Source organism: Eurosta solidaginis, chromosome 3 (assembly GCF_040869045.1).
Source record: "Eurosta solidaginis isolate ZX-2024a chromosome 3, ASM4086904v1, whole genome shotgun sequence".
NCBI lineage: Eukaryota > Metazoa > Arthropoda > Insecta > Diptera > Tephritidae > Eurosta > Eurosta solidaginis.
In genome coordinates this window covers 140,308,104-140,316,794 of record NC_090321.1, presented here as the reverse complement: position 1 = coordinate 140,316,794, position 8,691 = coordinate 140,308,104, and the positions used below count along the sequence as shown (strand labels likewise).

Below are 8,691 nucleotides of genomic sequence, written 5' to 3'. Positions count from 1 at the left end.
CATATGAAGCGACCCTGCATGAAAAAACTTGTTTCTAATTGAGAAAACTTTTCCTAAAATTTTGGTGCTACTTTGCCCGGAACTTGAACCCAGGACCTATGGTCCGCACGCACGCTGCACGGCGACGGCTAATAGTTTGCCACCAATAACGTAAGCCTTGTTGAAACAATTTTTGCACAGTTGTCGTGAATACTATCAAAGTAAAAGTATTTGATAATTATGAGGAAGCAATTGGGTTTGATTTTTGTACATATTTACACATCTCTAATTATACTTCATACTGCTATTACTTTGACCGCAGTCGTAAATGGGCTTTTAATATAAAGGAAGTAAAAAACAGTAACGCATAGTGCATTCTATGACTTGTTGACATCCGACCAATTAATCGAAATTAGAGCTTCCCTTCCAAAATAAATTGCGCCTACTCACTTTTCACTAAGGCAATGAGAGTGCGTGTCAGTCATAAAAGCGGGAGCAACCGTTTTAACAAGTAGTGAAACGTGGGGGGACAACTAGTCCAGCTTATTTGTAAATTTTTGTTGTTATATCGGCCTACTGATTTGTAAGATCGCGGGTTCGAATCGAGCTCAAGGCCTAACAATAATTATTTTATCATTATTATTGTTTTGATAAATTTTTTCTAAAATGAAAAAAATTTTGAGTTTATTTATTTGTAAGAGCTTTTTGGTCGTTCAATTTAAAGCAAAAACATTAGTTTTTGTTTTTTTCTCGACGCGTTTCACACGTTATTGTGTCTTCTTCAGGGAGACTATGTATTTATTGTGACAAGAAAACATAATTAGAAAATATTTTTCTAAATTATAGTACATACATACCATAACATAAATTGTAGACTGCAAATTAACTACACATTTTTACAAAAATATATACATTTAACATAAACAAAATTTTTACATTTAAAAACCATCTACACTCTATCCCAGCTGTTCGTCAATTGTTGGTTATCACACATTTGTATGCACAGCTGATATTATCTACATCCTCTTTGTAGTTCATTGCATTATTTATCTGCTGTTGGATTCGAAGCCCTTCCAACGTTAATCTTTTCTTTATTTTGCTTTCCACATCTATTATTCGTGTATTGTCGAAATCAGCTGAGTGATCGAATTTGTTGATGTGCTGCGCCAAGGCTGCCGTCATCTTTCTATTTTTTGCGTCTGATTTATGTTCGCCTATTCTCACTCCCAAAGCTCGCTTCGTTGTTCCTATATATATTTTGTCGCAGGGTTCGCCTTCTATGCCATTACATTTAATTTCATAAATGACGTTGTGTTGTTGTTCCTTTTTCGTTCTGTCTTTAGTTTTTGTAAATATTGTATTAAGTGTTTGATGTGGTCGATGAGCAAAAGCTATAGTGTTGTTGGGTATGTATGTGCCTAACGTTTTCATGTCTGTTAGTCCTGGTACATATGCTATGCCGGTAAATATTTTCTTTTGGTTATCTGCTTTTGTGTTCTGATTTGAATGTTTGCTATTGTTCATTTTTGTTGTGATCCATTTTTGTATAAAAAGTTCTTGATTTTAACATTGTTTTTTTTTCTGAACTCCTGGTCGCTGCGATTATAAATTTTTTCAATCAGGTTCAACGCAGTGTTTCTTTTTTGAGTCCAGGGATGATTCGAGTTAAAATTAATCATCTTGGACGATGCTACAGACTTGGCATACCAGTTTGTTTTTACCAATAAAATGGAAAATCGGAGAGCACACCTAAAAAACAACAATACACACAAAGTGTATAAAACAATCAAAGTCAAGTATGACACTCACACGAAAAGATCAATTAGACGCTACCAACAAACCACACAACAAATCACTCGACTGGCAGAATCGACAAAATTTTTGGAGAGGTGCAAAAGAAGCGGCTTGGTTCCAAAGTTCATCATAGATGCAACCAAGAACATCACATACACCATCAACAACAATATCATCAACAATAAAATCCCATGTAAGTTTAAAAAAGTTGTGCCAAGGTACATAGAGAATGGGCAAATAAAACTCCTTAACCTCATTATACATATAAAGCATGATCTACGAAGACAAAAAGAAAAAGAGAAAAGTAGACTAAAAGCAGAAATAACACTAAACCTCGACCCGCATCACTCAACGGCATTCTTTGAGAGCGAGGATTTCCTAATAAATAATCTCAGCAAAAAAGTGAGAAATACACAAATTATTAAATACGAAAACTTAAGAGAGAAAGAAAAAGAAAAATGCAACATTAGGGTGGTACCAGAATATTTTTGCAACACAATATCTTTAGACATCCCCAAAGACACACAATGGCTTTTATCTCTAGGTCCAAAACATGTTTTACCATTAGAAAAAGAAAAGTTCCCCCTTTTCAAATTTATAGCCGACGGAGAAAATATTATCCAAACCGTGCAAAACAAAGAAAGGCAAGAAATCGAAAGAAACAATTTCACGGTATTGATACAAGAACATATGAAAAAGAATACACACTCATTTCTTGACAAATTCATGTGCGAGACTTTACACTCTACAAGAAAGTTTCTCAAAACCAACAAACAAATTCTGGTACTCAATGCGGATAAGGGCAATGTCACTGTAGCGATGGAGAAAAATGATTATACCAGGAAAATGCAAATTATTGTGAAAAATATTTCTGATTACAGGGTCCTAAAAAGAGATCCCACAACAAAGCTACAGGACAAAAACAATGAATTAGTAATGACAATATTTAAAAATGGCCACATAGAAGAAAAAGAAAAGAGTTTCCTAATTTCCAAAGTTGCAAATCCTCCTAGGATTTATGGTTTACCAAAAATCCACAAAGATGGCATACCGTTGCGCCCGATTTGATCATCCATCGGGTCCCCTTCCTATAACTTATGTAAATATGTAGTCCGTATACTTAAAAATATTACAAAATCTTCAAAATACAATGTCAAAGATTCCACAGATTTCAAAGAAAAAGTTAAAGACACATACATTTACGATGATGAGAGTTTGGTGTCCTTTGACGTGATTTCTTTGTTTCCCAGCATTCCCGTGGATGCGGCTATCGACATCATTGCCTCCAGGTGGACTGATATTAAAGAGCACACATGTTTAACAAAAGAATTATTCATGCACATATTAAAATTTTGCGTGAGGGACAATAGATATTTTAAATACAACGACAAAATTTACGAACAACGATCAGGTATGCCAATGGGATCTCCAGCCTCCCCAGTGATAGCTGACATTGTTTTAGATGAACTGCTAACAAGATTCGAGATGGAATCAAAAAGCAAACCCCGATTGCTAACCAAATACGTGGACGACTTATTTGCCATCGTCAAAACGAGCGAAATGGAAAACATGCTTAAACTACTCAACACATATTACAAATCCATACGAGTTACTATGGAAGTGGAGAAAAACAACAGACTTCCCTACCTTGACACATTAATAATTAAAAATAATAATAAATTACACATTGATTGGTATAAAAAACAAACAGCTTCGGGTAGACTTATCAATTATAATTCCAAACACGCACCCAAGACTATTTTGAACACAGCGAAAAATTTTATAAGAAGGGTTCTTAACATAAGTAATAAGATGTTTCACAACAAAAACATAGCGATAATTAGAAAAACCCTGGAACAAAATTCTTTTCCCAGGTCCCTTATAAAAAAACTGATTCACAAACATCACACAGCGAACGCCAATAATAATACAACCGAGAAAGGTGATAAAATTTATAAATCAATGACATATATCCCAGGAGTGTCTGAAAGAATCAAGGGTTCAAATTTATATGACATAGAGAAATATGAAATCGCGTTTACTTACAACAACACTCTACGACCAATTTATAGTAATTTAAAGGACAAAATACCAAATCATGAGAAATCCAACGTGGTGTACAAAATTCCATGCAACGGCGACGGGTTCCACGTATGCGAACAAGTATATGTAGAGACAACTAAACTTAAACTAAAGACGAGGCTTTCCGCCCACAAATCGAATATTAAATTGAGAAATAATAATCCAGAAAACAAGACAGCATTGGCTGCGCATTGCAAAGCCACGGGACACTATCCAGATTTTGAAAACGTAACCATTCTGGAACATGAAAAACATTATAATAAGCGCTTCATTTTAGAAACCTTACACATTTTGAACACCCCTAATGATATAAAAATGAATTCTAAATCAGATGTAGACCACTGTGCACAAACCTACAGTAATTTGGCTTTAAAACAACAACACCACGCTGCTGTCAGTTAAGCACACTCACTAAACTTAAGCTGGAACAAAAACTCTAGCAATGCTGAGAGCATAACATATGTACATACATTAAATACGTACATACATACATATATATTTTTTACTTATGTTGACACATTTTTTATTGTATACATATGATTTTTGTTTCCACTTGCGGTACATGAATTTGTTTATATTCGCGGGAGTTTTAGATTTATCTTTATTTATATTTTTCGCTCTTTTGTTTCTACTAAAATTATGTTGTCATAATTTCTGTTTAGTCGATCATACATATCCATATGTGTAAGTCAAATTTTTGCTACGGAAATGTATGTCTTGATGATGACTTCAGGTTGAAGTCGAAATATCGAACAAATAAATATATTTTGAATACTACTAAAAAAAGAAGGTTTATTCAATAATCTGGCCTAAAGCTCAATCAAAATTATCAAATTATAGTAAACAAATATAGATGTAAAACAAGTAAGAAACGTTTTCGGGTGTAACCGAACATTACATACTCAGCTGCCAAATTACAGCTTGCAAAACGTTTAAGTTATTATTATTCTGCGTCATAAAGTCAACCCAACTATATAGTTTCATCGCTTTATCCGTCTTTGATTACAAATTATCGCACTTTTTCGGTTTTTCGAAATTTTCGATATCGAAAAAGTGGGCGTGGTTATAGTCAGATTTCGTTAATTTTAAATAGCGATCTGAGATGAGTGCCCAGGAACTCACATACCAAATTTCATCAAGATACCTCAAAATTTACTCAAGTTATCGTGTTAACGGACAGACGGACGGACATGGCTAAATGAATTTCTTTTTTCGCCTAGATCATTTCGATATATGGAAGTCTATATCTGTCTCGATTAGTTTATGTCGTTATGGAGTACCGTTATGCGAAACAAATAAATATCTGTGAGCTCTTAGCTGAGTTCCCTCACTAGGGTAGGCACCTTGTCGTTGGTGTGAGGGCTTAGCCGAAATCCATAGCGCCCGACTATGAGGCGGAGCTGTTTAGGACTGACATCTACGCCTTTTCGCCTCATAGGAGGGCGACGGGATGTCGGAAACCAAGAACTGCCAACCCCCTAATCCAGGGTGTTATGCGGACCGTGCCTATTGGAAGATTTGCAGCCTGGGGATAAATTCGGCTGTATTCGAACGGAGCCTTCCCGATACCGGGCCACCTCGGGAAGTATTTATGGCTTTACCACAGTAAGGGGCGCTTCTTTCCGCGTATATAATACTGGACCGCTGAGCCCGCCTTGTCGGGCAAGTGGTCGTACGACCAAGATGAACGACTCATTACCTGATTGTAATAAGGAAGATGTAAAGAGGAAGACTGAGTCGCAATCCAAGGACGACAAATACGAATTAAGCGATGCGTCGGACTCGGGGAGCGAGAGTAGTGCTGATTCAATGAACTCCGTGTTGGAGAAGCACACAAATGAAAACGGAGTAGAAGAGTGGAGAAGGGTACGGAGCAGAGGAAGTAAAAGAGCTCTCTCGCAGTACCGTGCAGCACTAAGAATTGTACAACGCTTGGGAGCAGTAGTCGACCCAGAAGTGTAGATCGAGCGCTTGGAATGGGCCCATGAAGCGGTAGAAGTAGGTCGAAGGCAGTTCAAAAGGTTTGCTGCGAGAAACCCTCGGTTCTGCAACCGGTACGAGGAGGAAGAAGCGTCAAATGGCAGAATGAAGAGGCAACGTTCGGCAGAAGGCGACAAGCCTGCTTTCAAGAGGCAGAGTGGACCCAGTCCTAGAGCCGCGAGGCAGGGCAGTCGCGTCGTAGGTAGCAACTACCTCGAAAGCTGCGAGTCAGAGGGAAGTCCCAACTACGGAAGTAGGAGATAAGCCAAAGGGAGATAACGCTAACCTCCGGCTTTCTCGGAGGCGCTAAAGGGAGTTAACGCTAAGACTCCGGCTTTCTCGGAGGTGCCAAAGGGAGATAACTCTAAGACTCCTGCTTTTCCCGAGAAGATGAGTGATGTGGCAAAGCAGTCACTGACTGTGGCGCTGGTTGATCGTAGCAGTCCTTTCGGACAAATGACTACTGAAAGGTGGAGATCTGTGGAAAGGGAGCTTATTAGCTTAATGCTTAAGATGATGCGGGAACAACCAAGTAAGCCCTTTCCAACCTTTGATTCGAGGGGATGGTATAATGGTGTGAAGATGATAGCGTGCGACAACATCGCGAGCTTGCGGTGGCTGGAGGAAGTGGTTCCAAACCTCCAAAGGCAAGGCACGAACGCGCGGTTTGAGGTGGTGGATAAAGCGCAAATCCCGACGGTACCAAAAGTTAAGGTATAGATACCATGCGTGATGAAGTCGGAGGATACACTGCGACTTCTGCAGAATTAGAATCCGAACATACCGACACAGGATTGGAAGGTACTTACTGTATCTCGGCCTACCGAGGATGGTCAGTTCTACATCTTCCAAATAAACAAGCAGGCGGAGGCAAAATGCCCTTTGGCACTGGCAAAATTTACATGCGACTCAGGAAAAGAAGTCCCGAGGATAAAAGCCCTAACACGCTAGAGGTGGGCGAAGTCGAAAAGGACCTCAAAAGCCTAAGGGAAAAAGACAGGTGGAGGTCCTCAACGTCACCACGAACGTGCTAGAAGAGGACCAACCGCGAAATGGTACTGTGACTCGCATAGAAGAATACCCGGCACAACAGCCACGAGAGGCTGAAGGGGACGCGGGTTTGGCGTTTACTACGCGCAAACGGAAGGACTGGTGCGAGCTGTAGTAATGGTAAGGAAACAGCTGCATTAATATATATGCTACCTAATTACACCACTGAGGATCTCGTAGCGGTGGCCGTTGAGCAAAAGAATAAGCAGGCATTTACCCTGGCGTCCTGCTACATGGCCCATGCTGCGGAGGTTCCTCCGATGGAGTGCAAAAGGCTAGTACAGGAGGAAGGGCGAAAAGGGCGGTTGGTCATATGCGCAGATGCAAATGCGCACCACAATGCGTGGGGAGGAGCATTCTCTATTTTGTTACATCCTGCAAACCAATCTGCAGATAGCCAATGGGGGAAATGTCCCTACATACATTGGTCCAACATCCAGAAACGTTCTGGATATTACATTGAGCTCCGAGCGTGATATATCAAGGTATGATTGGATGGTTCCTGATAGACCATCCTTCTCCGACCATGCGTATATCAGCTTCAGCATCCCCCTAAACACGGTAGAGAAGCGAGGAATCTTTAGAAACCCTAGGTCAACTAACTGGAGTAAATTCCAGAAACATGTAGAAACAAAACTGCGACAACCCAAAGAGGTTGCTAATGTAGAGGAACTGGAGGAGTCGAATGAATTCCCAACATAGACGTTTATGACTGCGTATAACAAAGCTTGCCCTCTAAGAAGATTCAGAGGAAAAGCAAAGCCGCCATGGTGGAGCAATGAACTGAGACTTCTAAGAAGGCAGGTAAAAGAAATGTTTAAGCTCGCAAAGACCGGGGAAAGTGAAGCGTGTCGGGACGCGTACAGGGATCTACTGAGGATCTACAAGCGTGAAATTACCAGGGCGAAGAGAAACTCATGGAAAAGTATCTGTACGGAAATAGAGGGCTCCAGCGAAACAGCACGGTTGAAAAAAGTCCTAGCAAAGGGAAACATAGTCCAGGGACTAATAAAGAAAGAGAACGGGGAATGGTCACGTAATAGTGAGGAATCCCTTGAGGTGCTTCTCGATACACATTTCCCATCGGGAGACGGTTTAGAAGAGCCAGCAGACATCACTCACACTTCGATCATGGAGCTAGTAGTGCCGGGCTTGGTGACAGATATCAAGATCGAGTGGGCCGTGAAGACGTTTTCTAAGTTTAAATCGCCGGGCCCAGATGGTATATTTCCGGCCATGCTACAAGTCTCAAGTAGGGCGGTCGTGGAATGGCTTAAAATAATATTCGATGGGTGCATAAGACTGAAACATGTACCGCACTCTTGGAGAACTGCTCGTCTAGCTTTTCTACCAAAGGCGGGGAAGATCGGTCACGTGTATCCCAAAGACTATAGACCCATTAGCTTAACATCATTTCTGCTCAAAACCTTTGAGAGGCTGATAGATGTGTACATAAAGTCCAACGTGGATGAAAAGCTGCTCTCCACAACACAGCATGCGTACACCAAAGGCAAGTCGGTAGACACCGCATTGCATAGGGTGGTAATAAGCATAGAGAAATCCCTGGAATATAAGGAGTATGCTCTAGGAGTCTTCTTGGACATTGCCTGGGCTTTCAATAATGTTGGAAAATGGGCGATTATGGATGGTCTTAATTACATTAAAGTCCATCCTGCCCTAATCAGTGGACAGGGGCACGCCGCAGGGAGGGGTGCTATCACCTCTGCTGTGGACGCTGGTCATCAACCAACTGCTCAGGCAATTCGATGAGGGACCCGTAAAATTTACGGCTTACGCAGATGACGT

At 40.4% G+C, this 8,691-nt stretch overlaps 1 protein-coding gene across 4 annotated transcripts in view; it reads left to right on the top strand.

The window, feature by feature from the left end:
* Positions 1-8,691, top strand: part of L (zinc finger protein Lobe) — a 427,741-nt gene that overhangs the window by 26,982 nt on the left and 392,068 nt on the right. The window lies entirely within an intron of this gene.